The 18,316-nt window shown below is 40.9% G+C and overlaps 1 protein-coding gene across 2 annotated transcripts in view; it reads left to right on the top strand.

Annotated features, from left to right (window-relative positions):
- The window catches only part of RSPO3 (R-spondin 3), a 59,097-nt gene that overhangs the window by 13,356 nt on the left and 27,425 nt on the right, over positions 1–18,316 (top strand). The gene's annotated exons all lie outside the window — the stretch shown is intronic.

The following is an 18,316-nucleotide window of genomic DNA, read 5'->3' as shown; positions in this document are numbered from 1 at the left end:
GCCATGCAATTCTCTGGCTTCCAGACATTTCTAGAGCCTGATTCTTTTCCTATTGAAGTTAATGGGAGGTTTTGCCATTGATTTCAATAGGAGGCCTCTAACTTTCCAACCTTTCCAACCTGCCTATAGAGTCTTGAAGTACTTCCAGGTTTCCATCATAGTCTGCGGTTCCCCTCTTTAAGTCAATTGGACATTAACAGATTGCCTGGGTCCACACCTTTGGATAGAGAAAAGCTCCAGGTCTGATTCAGCGCTCATTCACACACCAGCTTCATACCCCAGTGGAGTTCCTCCTGATTTATATTGGCAGGAGAGTGAGGTCCAATGTTACTTATGCCTGGGTCATTGCCAGCAGAACGCGGAGAGAATTCAAGTCACTTGTTATCCCCTTCCCCACACCTCTCAATCACACATAAATGTATGTACATATATGTGGATATATTGGAATCATCTGGACTCTTTTAAGTTATTTGCCATTGAAACTGACTTCAAATTCAAGTTTTAAAGTTGAACTAACAAAGGAAAAAAGAGTCAGAAGGGAGCCAGCTGCAAGGGTACTCACAATTTTCATCAGTCTACAGGACACTCCTAATAACATATTTTACTACTTTGTAGTGAACTTTCTTTGCTTCTGCCATAAATATATTCCCTATGCTGTAAATGAATAGCTTGCAAGCTCAGTAAAGTTAATATAGAAGAATAAATCTTAACTACCTAATGTCAGGTCAGAAATATAAATCTTATCTAATATGCCAGGTCAGAAGGAAAGAATACTTTTTGCTGAAAATAGCAAATACTTTCCAGTGCAGAGTCGGAACTTATTTTTCTCTTTAAAAAAATGTGCTGCCCCTAATAAGATGGGTTGAACAGTCTCTTTTTAGAATCTCCAAAAGAAAAATAAACACACAGAGCAGAGTTAATTTATAAAATGCTCCAAAGTTTATCTTGGCAGAACAGTTGTAGGCAGTGAGAGTTCTCTCCCTCTCATACATGCATTCATACACACACACACACACAGAGACACACACACATCTCAAAATTAGGACAGGTCTTTACAATAGCAAATGCTACATAAAACATATATCTGGACAAATCCATAGATTCTTATTCATGCAAGGCTCTCATTTTCAAGTCAATGGAAATTTTTCCAAAGAAAGATAACAATCCTTGATGCCTTTTTGTGTAAGTACAGACCTGCTGGGTCACAGTGGGGGAGAGCAAGACACACAAGTACCTCGTGTCTCAGGCCCCCCTCCCATGTACCAGCACTTCTGCCAGCTGTAAAGCAGTCATGCAGCCACCGTCCCCTCCTCCTGCCTGCCCAAGACCCCACTTGTTAGACACAGCTGGACAGCCTGGTGAGTGATCTGCTGGCACAGAGGGTCCTTCCCAGTAGCCACAGGCTCCTACTGCTGCCCATCCTCTTGTTACTCCTCCACACCTGCTTCACACCACCCACCCCCGGTCTCACCAGAGCCAAGGTAACTTCAGAGCCTGAGGAGATGAGGCCCACCAAGGGCTTTCTTTCAGCCTCAGAGTATTAACTTTATTTATTTTAAAGTCCATATCAACCTGTGTCAGGGAGACACAACAACAGGGAAATATTGCAGGTTCAAGATCTACCAGCCAAGAGATCGTCCAAGAGAACAGCAGGTGCTATGGTGCTATGCTGACAACCTCAAACAATTTGGAGCTCCTCCACCTCTTGTAGCAGCCACTGGCCTTTCACACAGTTTATTTACTTCAGTGTCTGCAAAGCAAACAGTCAAACAGTAATTTTCCCCAAGATAAACAAGAATACAGGCAGTTTTACATGACTGAATCACAACTTGATGCTGGGGTTTGCACAATCCTCTGACCATTTTGCTCAGTGCCACGAAGCTACTCAATGCAGAACCTGTCTCACTAAAGCCCCTCAGAAGAATGCAATAAGTAGGTTCTCTCCTCTTCTCTTCTCTTCTCTTCTCTTCTCATCTCTTCTCTTCTCTCTTCTCTTCTCTTCTCTTCTCTTCTCTTCTCTTCTCTTCTCTTCTCTTCTCTTCTCTCTTCTCTTCTCTTCTCTTCTCTCTTCTCTTCTCTTCTCTTCTCTTCTCTTCTCTTCTCTTCTCTTCTCTTCTCTTCTCTTCTCTTCTCTTCTCTTCTCTTCTCTTCTCTTCTCTTCTCTCTCTTCTCTTCTCTTCTCTTCTCTTCTCTTCTCTTCTCTTCTCTTCTCTTCTCTTCTCTTCTCTTCTCTTCTCTTCTCTTCTCTTCTCTTCTCTTCTCTTCTCTTCTCTTCTCTTCTCTTCTCTTCTCTCTCTTCTCTTCTCTTCTCTTCTCTTCTCTTCTCTCTCTCTTCTCTTCTCTCTCTCCTCTCCTCTCCTCTCCTCTCCTCTCCTCTCCTCTCCTCTCCTCTCCTCTCCTCTCCTCTCCTCTCCTCTCCTCTCCTCTCCTCTCCTCTCCTCTCCTCTCCTCTCCTCTCCTCCTCTCTCCTCTCCTCCCCTCCCCTCCCCCTCCCCTCCCCTCCCCTCCCCTCCCCTCCCCTCCCCTCCCCTCCCCCCTCCCCTCCCCTCCCCTCCCCTCCCCTCCCCTCCCTCCCCTCCCCTCCCCTCCCCTCCCCTCCCCTCCCCTCCCCTCCCCTCCCCTCCCCTCCCCTCCCCTCCCCTCCCCTCCCCTCCCCTCCCCTCCCCTCCCCTCCCTCCCCTCCCCTCCCCTCCCCTCCCCTCCCTCTCCCTCCCCTCCCCTCCCTCCCCTCCCCTCCCCCCCCTCCCCTCCCCTCCCCCCCTCCCCTCCCCTCCCCTCCCTCCTCTCCTCTCCTCTCCTCTCCTCTCCTCTCCTCTCCTCTCCTCTCCTCTCCTCTCCTCTCTCTCTCCTCTCCTCTCCTCTCCTCTCCTCTCCTCTCCTCTCCTCTCCTCTCCTCTCCTCTCCTCTCCTCTCCTCTCCTCTCCTCTCCTCTCCTCTCCTCTCCTCTCCTCTCCTCTCCTCTCTCTCCTCTCCTCTCCTCTCCTCTCCTCTCCTCTCCTCTCCTCTCCTCTCCTCTCCTCTCCTCTCCTCTCCTCTCCTCTCCTCTCCTCTCCTCTCCTCTCCTCTCCTCTCCTCCTCTCCTCTCCTCTCCTCTCCTCTCCTCTCCTCTCCTCTCCCTCTTCTCTTTCCTTTTTGACTGCTGGGAGTTTGCCAGTAATGTCCAGCATTTGGTCCTGACAACTGTTCTACTGTAAATATTTAGAAGAATCCATTAGAGATTAAACAAAGTGTAAGTAACTGCTCCTAAGTGATAGCTCTTATTAATGTTTGCAGCTACAGACTCCTTACAAATGCATATCAAAGTCCTACCTCTAGGCTGCTTGTAAGAAAGGGCAAGACAGAAGGCAGCAACCAGAGCACAGTGTAATTTGAGTGTCAGTGTGTTATCATTACAAATATCAGCACAGAGACAGCATTCTGTAGAGTGTGTACCATGCTTGCAAATCTTCCAGACAGCAACGGGCAGAGTGTGTTACCCTGACCAATGCATTTTAAATGATCCATATAAAGCCACAAGAGCACTCAGAGTCTCTGTTAAGACATCTTTGCAATTCTTTGGTCTGCCCCAAAAACATAACCTCCCCCCTGCCCCTGCCCTGCCAAAAGAAACAAAAAACCACCCCCCCAAAAAACCCCACCAAAAATAAAAAATCAAAACCAAAATCTAAAAAAAACCCAAACCACCAAGTCCCCTTCCACCTCAAAGTGTATCAAGAATTGTCATGTGTTACAGGGGAAAAGACAAGCACTGGTGTGGTGGATTTTTTTTTAACCCCTACTGTATTCCAAAATTATCCTGTTTATACAGTATTTTAGATGTTCCTTGTGCAGTAGGATATTTGTGGCAGAGAAGGACTGAACACTAACACTGTTCTGGAGCTTATTATGAAATACTTAAGAAATTATTCTAGCAGAAGTCTCTTTCCCATGGACATAATTTTGAGAATAAAAAATGTTGCTTTTGCAACCAACTGAGATCAATGAAGATGCATAAACACACCTACATGTTAGCCAATTTGTTTGCTTGAAAAATAAATGGTGCTCTAGGAACGCAGTCAACACCAGGTATATGTCTATACATGGGCACACCATAGCAGAGTTTTCTATCGTAACAGATCGGTGATACAGATTTTTAAAATTTTAATTACTCTATTTATTTTCAGTGATCACTGAGTAGAATGTGCTAGTTCCAATAGAGAAGGGGTAAAAATTGGATACAAAATTTGACTCCAGTGTCCACCTTGAACTAGTTAAGTCCTGCAAGACAAAGGCCTGGAGCTTATCCAGACTGCTTATGATGCTTTCCCAGGGTGGAAATGTCTGGTACTCACAAATAATGCATGCAAGGCAGACCTCTTAGCATCATGTCTAGTTTTTGAAGCTACCAGTCTCCTTCCCATTCCTTATCCCCTTACCTTAAATAAAATGCTGATGGATTATTCTATACATCAATCTGTGCTCATTCTTTCAACTCAGTTTCATAGTCATATCCAACCTTTCAGAATTTGTCAACGTTTTCTATAAGTGACTTTAGCTCCTAGGGAGGAATCAATAAAAGCAACCTGGACAACTGGGAGGGTTGGGCATGAGCTACTGAGCAGGAATGGGCTGACTTGGTGGGTACTCCCATCTCTGATCATGGTGACTTACAGAGTTGGTGGCTTCTGTGTCACAGCAGGGACGAAGGTAGCATGTAAGGCAATTTATCTTCTTCTGTACCTCTGTGTGTGCATATTATAGGAGTTTCAGAAGGCCAAGCAGAAGAGGTAATCATGCTCTAGAAAAGCTGTAGTGGTCTCTTCAAGAAACAGGAACATTAGAAAGCTAGTGGATTAGACAAGTGGCTAAGACACAACAAAAAAAAATATGTGAAAACAAAAGGATACTTTCTTGATATTCTCCCATTCTCCATCCTGCACAAATATATAATGGTAACACCAACAAGTCTCCTACCATCTGTCTGCTTGCACTGATGCTTCATTCAGCAGATATGCTACATAGAAACCTTACTAGACATAAAATTCCAGTTTTCGTAATAAGGCAACAATGTGAAGTTTGTTATAATGAAATTGAAGTTTATTTAATTTCTGAAATCTCCTGTGAAACAACTAGTGCTCAAATCACAAAGAAAATATTAGAAATATGGCACTTTTATTTGATTTTATCTACTGTTATTCATTCTCCTTAAAAAGAAAATAGAATTAGATTGATAAGCATAACAAAACCCACTGTGAGTAAGAAAACTGTGACATAGATGATACCATCAAAATGCAAAATGCTAAAAAAAGGCTATCTTGCCAGCACATTCCCCTAGAGAGGGGCACAGCAGCAAGGGATGTCAGAAGGTGCTCAGCATAAACTCTTGGATCCACTCGATTCCTTTCCCAGGCACAATAATTTATGGCTAAGCTACAGAATGCTTTTTAAAAGATATGTCACCTCTGATTTGAAACATACCTGTGACTGTGATTATACTGCCTCCCTGAGACTGCTGCAATGATTTTATCTACTACCAAGGCTTTCTGAATTTTATCTTAATGAATGCAGTCTCACTGATGCCTATTTCCAACCATATCCTTACTTCCAGTATCATTATAGCATAGATATTTTAGGGGCAATGCTTTGTTACAGACTGCCTTTATTTTTTAACTGCCTAGACAAAGAACTGCTGTTGTGAAGTGTGCTCTGACAAGGCTTGTTTTTGAGAAAACTGTCTCCTAAGCTAGTTGCAGGTTTTACTATGCTTTTTTGTCTCTAAGAGCAGGCTTGTCTGAGGTCTCAGCATGAGCTCAGCCCTGTTCTATGCCAGTGAAACCCTTTTGGTGATAAATATTCATGTACTTGTTCTTTGCTTACGAAATTGTTATGGGAGAATTGAGGCAGGGTCTAATAGAGAGCTGTCCCTATGTTGTGACCAAGAAACTGTGTTCCTGATGGAAGTGAAGGCATGAGGACATCACAATTTCCCTCATTGCCATGCCCTGCCTGCCACCAGCAGCTCTCAAGGGTTATGAATCAACAAGACCCTTCAAAGCTTAGAGATCTTCACAGGTGGAAAAGTAGCAGTGAGGGGATGCACTGTCCCTTCTGAATCCTTGGTACAGAGCTATCGCTTTGGCACGGGCTTTGGGAGGGCTGTGCCTCCTCCTTGCAATACAAAGCTGAGTAAAACCAATAGCAACCCATCTGGATTTGCTGGCAAGAGTCACAGCTTCAACCCGAGGGGTTCCCCAAATGTCTCAGCTCAGAGTGGTTATAGCAGCCAACAGACAGGCACTGCATTTCCCATTCTTCTCCAAAAATGTGTTGGTAAAGGTGACACGGCCCCTAAAGCATTTACTTACATCGTGGAGCTGCATCTCATTTGATTGCTGTAAAGTGCTTTGAGAACCACAGGGTGAAAAGTCCTACAGAACTGCACATATATTTGGATGTTACTGATGCTGCTGATGCTGTTGCTATGTGATTATATAATTTTCTCAGGGGTTTTAAGGATGGTTGAAATCAAGATAGTTTGCATTAATTATACTTATTCTCTTTTTCCCATGTATGTGATAAACTTTGTAAATGTTTTCCCCGGTCATTTGGCCTCCTTTTTATTTAGCTTGCCTTTGAACACATCTTTCTAATTTTCTATGAGAACACCTTTGTGGTACTGGCTTTTTTCCATATGGAGTGTTACATATGATGTTGGTATGGAAAGTATTATAAGGCAAACAGGAGATTTAAGCTGAAAAAAGATACTTTAGAGATTAATGAACAGGCTTTGAGTCACTCCTTTTATAGGACACTGGTTTGAGTCTTACTGAAATCAAAGCAATCTGTTTGCTTTCCTGTGAGGATATAGCTTAGTAGTCCCTTATAAAACTACTTAATAATCTAAAAGTCAAACACTTTTATATTAAAAAAGCACTGAAATTATTATCTTTGTTGAGTCCCTTGCTGACACACAAAGGAACAGGGCTGCTGACTCCAAGCACTGTAGGAATCTTACTCCCAAGTATAATGCCAGGGATTTAAAATGCATGAACATTAATTTTAAAAAGTTAATAAAGTAGTGCTAGAAGCCTTACATAAGTCTTTTGAATTCACACAGCTATGCTTTTCTCTGTAGTATTAGGGAAGAGATTTTTTTCCCCAATTTTCTAAAAATAAGGAGAAAAGAATAATGGTTTTACTCTCTGAGACACCATGAAAACATGGTTATTATGTTGAAAAGATTTGATTTTTTTTTTGCCAATACAAAATTCCCCAAAACTGTTGGGTAAGGAACTAAAAAATAGAAATGTTTAACTTTGAATTAGTTAATGACTGAGAAGTTCAAGGTGTTATTTTCAAAGTTAGTATGTTAGGAGTTAGGCTTTTGCCTACTTCAGGAAGATAAGTGTCTGCTCAAAGCACAAGAGTTTCCATTCAAGAATGAGTCCTTAATTTTAATCAGGTATTCAAGTCTAATTGAAGTCAAGGGGTCTGTAACATATGCGTGCAGGTAACCATATGCTGATGTGTTTTTTGGAATGGAGAGGAATTTAATCATGGTCTTACATGGCAATTGAATGGGGTTTTTTCCCAGTTTGGTCTGGGTAGGCAGAAAGTGGCATAAAAGGGATCAAGAAACATTAAGGCTTGTTAACTTAGTGCTCAGTGTAGAGGAGAAAAAGAGCCTTTTATTTCCCTGAAATTTATGACCTTTTTTGTTATTTTTCTTCTCCCTGTTGCTCTTTGCTCACCAACCACAGCTCTCATTTGCTGTGGACAATTCCCAAAGGGAACATTCCTCGCTGGAGTAACTTACCCAGCTCTTTTCCTTAATTTACAGTGAGCACAGCACCCCTTGCAGAATCCATAGCAGGCCCTTTGGCTGCAAGCCAGTGCTAATAGCATGTTTTCCAATAATCTAATCTCTTCAGTCACAGAGCAGAAATCAGAAAGTTAAAAGAACTGGCTTCTCAACTTGTCTCATTCCGGCTTTGAAATCTGTGCATGGAAATGTTGTGTGAATAACTACAATAAATTGTTACCACACTTGCACCCATGACTCCATAGTAGTGCCCATAAGAATCTGATGTATATGAGAGAACCCTCTACAAAGCAAGGTTTAATGTGGTGCCAGAAACAGACTCTCTCATGAAGGCTTTCTTGTGCAAAGAAGCCAGAAATTTCAGCCAAAGCTGAGGACATATTGTAAATATCCATGAATTAAACACCTCACAATTCTAAGAGATAAATATCGTTTCTCCTTGGCAGATGAAGAAAATTGAAGCCCAAAGATGATAAAGCCAAAATTTTTAAGTTTGGCTCTAGAAGTGAAATAGCAATTCTTTGATTGGACTCCTGAATAAATAGCTTTAATTTCAGACCTCTGACCACCTGCATCTTCTGAAAATGAGGGTTTATACACAGGAATGAAGAAGGAGATTAGTTGTCTCCCTGGAGGCCCTAGATTTGAAAATACAGATTCTAGTACTTTACAATGGTAGAAAGGGACTTTAACCAGCCAACTTTATCAACCTTCAAACCCAAGAACCCCTAACTTTCTTCAAAGGCACGTAAGTGGTATTGTTAGTGAAAGACAAAGTAACTAGATGCTGAAAGTTAACCTGTACCTTTTACCTTTTCCTACATGGGGTCTTTTTCATGTGTGCTGGGCTGTGTATATTTTTGCTTTGGAGATGTGGAACTGACACCATCATAATATTTTTTGCTGATTTTAAACATCATGCGGAGCTCTGGTGGTGTACTGATTACAAGCTGATAACTGGGTCCATCATTCTACCTCAGGCCTGGATCCCTCCATGGATGATTTTGATTGCAGTCACCAGGAGCTATATGCTTTTTGGGTACTTGGGGTAGCAGTTTTACTACCTCTGTGAGACAAACAGCTTGACTTTCTTCATGCAAGTTCAGGAGGTCAAGAAGCCAGTTAAGGAGGATATTTTCATTCTACGGCACAGTTCAGTCTTTCCTTTCACTTATTCCACTTTAGCATCTGCTTGTGACATTTTTTAGCACAATTTTTCTGCAGCAGCCCAGCATTTTGAGTGGTGTTGTTGCGGTCATCTCACATCCGAGCCCTGTCTCATGGCAGCCCAACGTGGTGGCAAGCCACTAGCCACCAGCTGAGCTGCCAAATATTCATCATGTTGGATACTTTAAAAATAACTGCTGTGATTTCATGTTTTTCTAATATCTAGGGGATGTTGTGTTTTCACTGAAGCCTAATTAATTGTTGGTGTAACCTATATTAGGCAGTTCTATTTGCAATAATGGGTTCTATTTCTATCATTCTGCATCAGCTTAATTAAGTTACAGCATGACAGAACAGAACAGAACGGAACAGAACAGTCCTTTCTTCCTCATTACTGGAGTTATTAGAAAAGTGTTCTTCAACAGAGCATGTTGCAAAGTACTAAGGATATTTTATAAGCTGGTTAAGGCATCTGGCACCTGAAAAAGCAGACCATGAAATAGTAAAGGGTTCATTTTCTGGTGTAAGGAGATTGGTTAGGAAGATGTGTCTTAGAAATTTGTACTTGAATGTGCAGAGCAAGGTTAAACATGCCTCCCCCAGGATTCTGCCCTGAGCCAGCCTAAATGATGTGAGTCCTACCATTGTTACCAATTAAATACTTCAACAAAAGTATGCTTTTACGACCACTTCTTTAATTGTGCATAGAAAATGTCAGATGTCACTTTTGATGTGCATCAGTGATATTACACAATATATTAGACAAATAAAAAAGTCATCATTAAAATTTATAGTTCATAGTTTGCCCATTAATCTTTCCAAATATGAGGGGTTTTTTTCTGTTTAGGCTACAGACAAATTTTAAATACAAATTAGACTTTTTTCATATTTTTTGCTATTGTACAGAAACATTAAAATGGCTTCAAAACTATTGACTTTTCAGGTCTTACTATAAAATGTTTAATAAGACTCATAACACTAACCCAAAGTTTCCTAGATATTTAATTCTTGATTTTATATATAATTATTGGTCTATGAAGTTTTGTTTTTCTTTACCTAATATTGTCAATAGGTGGCCTCAGTTTATTTTTTTTTACTGTAGAATTTCTTTTTGCTTTTAAATTGAAATTCTGTATCTTATAATTCTTTATCACCTTTAAAATGTTGCTGTTGCTATTTTAAATTAAAGCCGCTCAGACAATTATTAATGGAATAAAATTCCATTAGAACATGACACTCTTCAAAAATAGAAATATTTCGTCAAATATTTTGACAAAGTTTGATGTGCTGGCGTTATAATGTTAATTAGATTTGGGATAACAAACATGCTATTACAGATGTTACATCAATTAAAAAAAAAACAACCACCAAAACCAAAAACCAAACAGAAGTTTTAATTAATTTTAATTCATTTTTTTTTTTTCCAATCAACTGACCTGATTGGTGTGCAGGTCCTCAGAGAATTGGTGGCATACCACCACAAAGAAAATGAACTGTTTTTCTGCTCTAGCACAAAATGGACCATAGCTTTGATTTCGTCGCCAGCACCCCAAAAACTCAGCCCAAACACTTTGTAGCACAGCTGCAGCTCCACAGTGACCTGCCTGCTGTGTGTCACTGCAGTGATGTCAGATGCATCACGGTTTGGGGAGGTGAGCGATGCTCGGTGAGAGCGCTGACTTGCTTTCATGTGGGTCAGTGTGTGCCTGCTCGGGAGGGAAAGGCTCAGACTTCAAAGGGAGGGCAGCACGCAGAAGGGGTGATAAAGCAAGCCCTAACTACGTGCCATTCATAGTTACTTCACTAGGAAATCCAGGCACACAGAGCTGTTGAACTGAGTCAGTTTCTCAGGATTTGAATGCCTACTTAAATCTCACCCATCCTATTACTTAATCCCAATTTAAACAGGCCATCCGATCACACTGCCCTCTAAAAATCAGATAGCTACGCTCCAAACCATGGACTATGCTAATGCTGATTTACAAATTATGCTCACCCCGTTTTTTTCACAGGAGTTTTACCATTGACTTTAGGGGCCCAGGACATATGTCAATCAGTCCAAGCTGACTGGTGATGATGACTCTTGTCTATTTTCCACCAGAGTTTAATCTGATTTCACATCATACTGTTCATGTTTTGCAGTCAGAAACCTTTGACTTCTTTCTCTTTTAAACTAGCATGAGTCCCAGTGGCATGAGGGAAAGGTGAAAACAGTTGGAATATCATTTGTTGAGTGTCACTACAAGCACTATTTTAATAATTAATTTCAACTTGGAATTCTGGACAGTATTTTGTGTCACTAGCAGATGGATGGTCCAGTCAGCCTGGAGAAGCTAGCCTTTTTCCTTCATGAAAATGTGAGATCAGAGCTTTTCCTTGTTACAAGTTGAAGATCACAATTTTTAGAGATTTTCTAGCACTGTGATACTCCTTAATACCTATACTATGATTTGAAATCTTGATGTGAGTCTTGAATTTAAAGAGAACATGTTCCATTTCAATGTTTGCAGGCATCAGTCCAGAACAGTTCCACTGCAAGCAACACATTTGGAGCTTCCAGTTAGCTTCAGTATGATATGAATTTAATCATTACACAGAAAGAAATAATTTCATTCAGTACAAACTTTTGATCAGTTCCACTTAGGAAAGTATATTAAATCGAGAGGATATTAAGTAATTGACCAAAGGCACATCTGAGCACTGCCAAGGCAGCGGGCTTGCTTGCTGTCTGGCTTATTAATTTTTTAATGCTGTAAACATGGTAGTAGAAAATCATAGTTTCGACATGGGATTACAGGCTTTTGCTGTCTAAACCCTTCTCCCTAGTCCCTGGCATGGAAAGTAAAATCTGTTACATCCTGCTGTTCTTTCTGTGGTTTCTGAAACAAAACTTTGAGAGAAAAACTCTGGTCTCAAAAGACCCTGCGGGAAATGAGAAACTTGCAAATGCTACTGTAGTTGTGTAATGTTGACAGTATGAGCTGAGTGATCCTTATGCAGATTGGAAGTACACGAGCATCTGCGTAATACGCAACAACCAAAGTCTCCAGAATGTTAAGAGAACAAAACAGGAGAAGCAAATGGGGTGTGGAGGGTACAGGCTCTGCTGCCACCAGGATAGCCTGAGCATTCACAACCTTTGTTAGAAACACAAAAATGGGAGATGGAAAGTTACCAGCTAACAGAAAGACCACACATTTCAAAGAATGAGCCTCTACACTATACATTTTTGCTTCTTTACTCAGTAGAAGCATGCATCACTTGTAGGGGAGAGACTGGAGAATCAAGGGAGTCACAGTGATGTTGACAACTTTGTTTTTAGAGCTCTGTGTCCACATGAACCCTATAAAATCAGCTGGGGATCTTCATGACAGCAACTTGCAGGACGAGATTATTAAAATACTGTCTATATGTGCATCAAATATAATCTCTTTCCAAAAGTCACACCTCCTTTTTTATCTGAGCACAGATGCTTTATTTACAAGTAGCTGAATCTGACAACTGTCATAACACAGCTGGTTATAGAATTATTAGGTCACTACAATTACTGAGTTACTACTTTTAATAGATCACAAAGTTACCCTTCTATAACAGCTTTTTTAAATCTAGACAATAGTCTTGAAGGCTGGGTATTTGGAAGCAACTACAGCTAACTCTAAAAGTAATATCTGTAGTTCCTTACAGGATTTAGAACTTGATGTGAAAAGTATTGCCTTCACCATCACTATCAGGTTGTTTAAGGCAATTTTCTCAGTGATCCTCTTTGGTTCCTATACTGGTTAAACTTCCTGGATGCCTGAACGTTGTTGGTGCTCCATAGTATGTAGAAAAAAAAAGAAGTCAATTTCCCTTCTCTCTCCATGAAAAGAATTTTTCAGTTTATTTACAAAACTCTCTGGAATGACAAGGAGCCATTTGTGGTTGTTGTGGCTGATTTCTGTTGTGCTGAAGATGCTAGGAGACTGCATAAAATTCTGCACCCCTGGTGAGATTTTTCAGCCTGTTGATGCTCTTTCTAACCGAATTCAGGGGATATGCATTCTGGCTGCCAGTATACTTAATTTTCAGGATCACTCTGCCAGACATGTGTTTAATAATGATGAGGCAATCCCCAGTGAGGTCTTGGCCATTTGGGCCAAGGGCCTCCTTGCTCATAGACGCCACTACAAAACAGTTATGGATACTCCCTGAGACTGTGGAACAGTCCTGTACTCACATTTCTGTTGCTTTTTAGAACTCTTGACATTTGGTGAGTAAAATAAGTTGGTTTCTTTTCCCTCAGACATGAAGTGCCTCTTGAAGAGAAAAATATTGTCAAGCCAGGCAGATGTTTGGGGAATTTTTTTTTGTTTTGTATAAGATCTTTTACCTTGAAAACATAGGAAGATACTCAAGAATCCTCTTTGCTACATGTTTTATATCAGATGGCAGTGATAGTCTGAAATAAAATAGAAGTCAGACAAATCTCTAGAGGAGTTACCACCTCCTCAGAAAAAAATCCTAAAATATTTGTGAAGATCAAATCACAAAGAGAAGCAGAAGACATTAAGCCTTCAACAGTTGACTTTTAGACTGATTTTCCCTCTTTGCCTCTTTTGTGGGTGCCTCAGATTCCTGCAGACCCAGAGGAGATTGAACAGAGAGTCCACATTCCTCAGCTATCACCACTAATTCAGTTGCATCCCAGAAAACTTATTACCAATCCAGCGTAGGAATTGTCATGTACAGGTTTATCTTCCCCAGCTGCTCCCCCATGGCAGCACATCCAGTCCCTTGCTCCCTGCAGGTGATTTAAGGCCTAGTGATCCTGTTGCCTGCAGGACAGTTCAGCTTTTTCCCCCACCATTGTGCGTCCCACCTCTAGTGCTTTTCCACACAAAGAAACACTGTCCAAGAAAGAGTCTGAGGAAATACGCTGTGGTTTGCAAACTGAATTCCTTAATGACTTTTTCATTAGAAGAGCTGACTGCCAAATGCTGTTTGCGCTTGCCTAAAGGACGGTTTGCACGACTGAGAGTAGCTCTGCTTTACATGAAGTATTGTTTTCAGGCCACCACCACAGGCAGCTGCTTCTCACCAGGCAAGGGAAAGAGCAAGGAATGTGAGTGAGCACACAGAGCAAGTGAATGACACCAGAACCCATGGGATTTCCCATCCCAAATCCGCACCGCCACAAGGGCTCATGTCCATGTGGGCGCTGTGTGGTGGTAAAAGCTGAGGTGGGGTCTGGCTCTCCTGGCAAGGGGCAGCCCAGCTGGGAAGGCCAAATTCCAGAGCAGCTCTGCTGTGAAAATATTTCCTGTGAGAACACGCAAGCCTGAGAAACCAGGAGCAGCAGCAGGGATGGATTCCATTTGCCTAGCACATCCATTTCAAGAGCAAACCTCTGAAGGGATATCTTGTTGTTGGAGTGGTGATGAGACAGTGCACCTCAGCTGCAGTAAACAGGCAGTACCCCGTGCTTTTCCCCAGGTGTCAGAAGGTATGCCCAGCTGTATTTCTCCTGCATTTTCTTATTTCCATGTTTTTTTGATCCCCTAAATTCTAATCTATACATGGAGTAAAATTGATTGAAAAATACCATCTCAAAGGTTTAGAATTCATTTGCTGCACTCGGTCAAAATCTAGCTTCTTGTCCACAAAAGTTCAGATTCAAACTCAGCTCCTTATCCTTAACTTTCTACTTTTAATAGAGACTATAACTCATTGTTTCCAGAGTAGGGCTTTGGAAACTATTCTGAGATTTCATTTGCTAATGCGACTTAACAAATATCTGGTCAAATGGCTTGCAGAAAAAGAGGCCTCTGGGAAAAAAAGAGCTTAAAGTCAGACAGGGGAAGGGAATAGTTCAACATCCATTTAGGGTCTTCTCTAATCTCCAGTATTTAGGTTTTACAAAAAAAGAAAAAAAAAAAAAAAAAAAAAAAGAGATAGATCTAGATTTTGGACCTATAGCCAGCCATGAGTCTGCAAATGAGTAGTTTGTATCACTTCTGGCTGATGTTTGTGCAAGAGCTGAGAAAGAATTTGTCTGTGGGTCTCTGTGCTCCTACCATTTGCTTTGCCCACTGCTATGCTGCATTTTCCATCCCTGAGAGTCTATGATTTCACTGTGCTCAAAAAGTGTTTGGATACAAAAGGGTGGAGCACTCAATGGTTAGCAGGGTCATGCATAGAATATTTCTTCCCCATTGAGTCAGTTCTGAAAGTTGGTGAGAATTTTTTACGTTTGATTTTTTTTGTCTTTGTAATGGAGCGGGCTGCACCAAAGACCAAGTGGTTTCAAGAAAGTGTACTTATCAAGAGTGTGTTTGAACATATTTGCTACTGTCCAAGACAGTAGCTATGCAACTCCATACCTCCTGGTTCTGCAGCCAGTGGGGCCACAGTGCCCAACCCTCTGCCAAGGCACTGAATCTCTCTTCATTCCTCTTACCACATCTATAATTTGTGGCTAACAGGAGTGGTCTGTGCTCTCCTAGTGCTTTATCACCTGCTTTTTCACTTCAAAGTGTTTCTCAATGTGGATATACATTACTTACCCATTTCTACTGTTTACCTTAGTATAGAAATTTGAAGCAACGCTTACACTTGGTGTACTGTGACTGGATTTCACTAGGTGGGGTTTATGTTTACAGCTTCCTGTGGTACACCACTTAAACTCTGAGCTCTGTGTGATACTGGTTAAAAAAGAGGTAAAACTACTGGTTGCTTCTTTGGGGTTATGGTTGGAGCTGGTGAAGCACTTGAGATCGGCAGGTACTAACAATTTGCTGCAATGAGAGAGGAAGGGTAAGGGCCAGCTCTTTACCCAGAAGATTGAATGGATTCTGGAATCCCCTCAATCCCACCCCGCTTTTGCAGTAGGGGAAGGACTGGCCCAGACATTGCATGGATATGGCAAGCATCTGGATCTGAACCAGAGAGGGAGGAGGCTGAGAGGTAACAAGAGTGAGATTTTCATCTGGAGCTTGGAGATGCCCAATTTCAAACACGTTATCTCATCCTCTAGGCACAAATATTTTGGCTCCACATTTTTTTTTCTTCCAGGTTCAATGACAAAGCCCAGTGCTTTCAAAGAATGCCAGTTTCTGGAGCATGTGGCTTGTCCCTCCCTGTTTTGATTCTTGCCTAGACCAGAATAAGGTTCTACCCTTATTGCAAGACAAATGAGAAATTATTTTATCACACAGGTACAAGACTCAAAGAAATGCCAGATGCAGTAAGAAGCAATGAAAAAAGTGCATCTCTTTAATAGTTTTTTAGAGGAAAAACCCATGTTTTATGTAAAATGTTGATTTTGAATTTTCAGTGATATTTTTCTTTAAGAATTTCCAAGAACTGTAACTTATTGTGCTTCATACATTTAGTTATAACATGACATGAAATCAGTGGGGCTTGACTTGCATATTTTATCCTATTCCTTGCTCCATAACACTAGCAATAACATTCTCCATTTGGAACTATGCTTTCCTTTTTTGCTGTGTTATTTGTATGAGATGTATCTGGAATCCAGGAGAAGAGGCAAAAATTGTGAAAATGGCTAGGAGTACATTTTATTTTATACTTAGTACTTCTGGAGTTAAAGGGGAGATGGAAATTGGCCATGTTATGGATCTTAGCTATAGAGAATTATCATATTTCAATAGTAAAGGATTGCCTGTCTTGGCTCACACACACATCTTGACCTCAGAGCAGTTGCACATAATGTTTTCTCTGTCAAGAGAATCTATTCATAATGGTGTCATAGGTGCTCACACATAATATGTTTCCCGTCCATATTTTATACAGCAGCTTTGATGACAAATATTTTGTACTTCAGCTGCTTTTTCATCCAACTGTCAGACTTAATGAAGGAAAGTCACAGATAGTTTTTAATGTCAGCTTCTTAGATCACATTACTCTGTCTGCCTTTTAAAGCTGTTTCATACAAGGGCCACAAGACAGAGGAGAGAGAGATAAGGATGTTTTCATTTACTTAACTTTAGAAAGAAAAAATTTTCCAGGCTCTTAATTTCAAAATCAATAAGCTATGTGCCTTTGGAATATTTTCAGAAAAAAAAAGTGTTCTATTTATTAAGTATTCAGTATTTTGAGAGTCTAGTGAAAGCAAGTATGATAACTGAATTGGGGTTGCAACTTCTCGCTGCTGAATGTCATTTATTCTCAGAGTGGTGTCATGTACTCATTGTAAACACACTTTCCTCTAGGTTATGCTACAAAATTAATGTCTCAGTATACACAGAGAATTGAGTTCTTGTATTCTTGTGCACAGCAAGGCCAAAGTTTGTACATTTCATGTGTGCCCAGCCCTACTGAGAGAAATAACCCTCATTCCTCATTTTATTAATGAAAGAGGAAGAATGAACTTGAATTCCCTTTGAGGTTCTTCAGGTCGCAGGACTTGTCATTGAAGCCTCAGAGCCCAGCAAAGTGCTTTTCCCATTCATGGGACATGTCTTTTCTGCTGAGAGTGTAAGTGAGCAAAGCACAGAGGTGCTGCTGAACTTCCCTGCCAGGCAAGCCTGCCCTGAGCAGCAGGCAGTGCTGCCTCTCAACACCCCAGCCATGGATTCATATGGAGTCCTGGTTCTGCCTCCAAGGGCTCCACAGAAAGGAGTTGAAAAAAACAAGTTAATTGTGTGTGCAAACTAGTTAGCAGTATCTGCAGATCAAAATAAAATCAAAGCACTAAAATAGGCAGTCACACCATGCATGTGCACTTTTATAAAATTACCACCGGCCTGAGGAGAAGGCAGAACAGGAAGCCAATAGTATTTAGAAATACAAATTAGTTACAAATGTAAATGAGGACTATATTTTTTCTATATATGAAATATAACCAGGTGTGTTAGGCTGAGAGATGAAAGCTTGCACTTTAAAAAATTACCATTTTTCATGCAAGGCAAGGCCAAAACAAGAGGGCACACAGGGTCTGGCATTAGTTGATGCTCCATTATTTTTTTAGTTTCAGTTTATTTAAGAAAGCAAGCACAAAGGAATTAAAAATAGGTAAGGTAAAAACTTCTCAAGTACAGGAGGATGCAAAACTTTATTCTCTACCACTGAGAAGTAATACATTTCATTGTATCACACAGCAGATTAATGTCTGCTACTGAAAAGATAGTCTGCAACAGCATCCTCTTTCCTGCTATCCCCAAGCCCCTAAAGAAGTTAGGCAGTGTGTGTAATAAATTTCGCTTTCCTTGTCTGAAGAATTAGAACAATTCAATTGAAAGGCAAATATAATCCTACCTATGCTACATGCTGAGACTGTAGCAGGGTAAATGCCACAGTTAAGTCTAAACATCAGGTTGTAATTGTTAGAGATTAAAAACATGCCAGCGA

The sequence above is a fragment of the Ammospiza nelsoni genome, chromosome 3, assembly GCF_027579445.1.
Source record: "Ammospiza nelsoni isolate bAmmNel1 chromosome 3, bAmmNel1.pri, whole genome shotgun sequence".
Taxonomy (NCBI): Eukaryota; Metazoa; Chordata; class Aves; order Passeriformes; family Passerellidae; genus Ammospiza; species Ammospiza nelsoni.
Note: the sequence above shows the minus strand (reverse complement) of the source record. Positions and strands in the feature narration are given on the sequence as shown.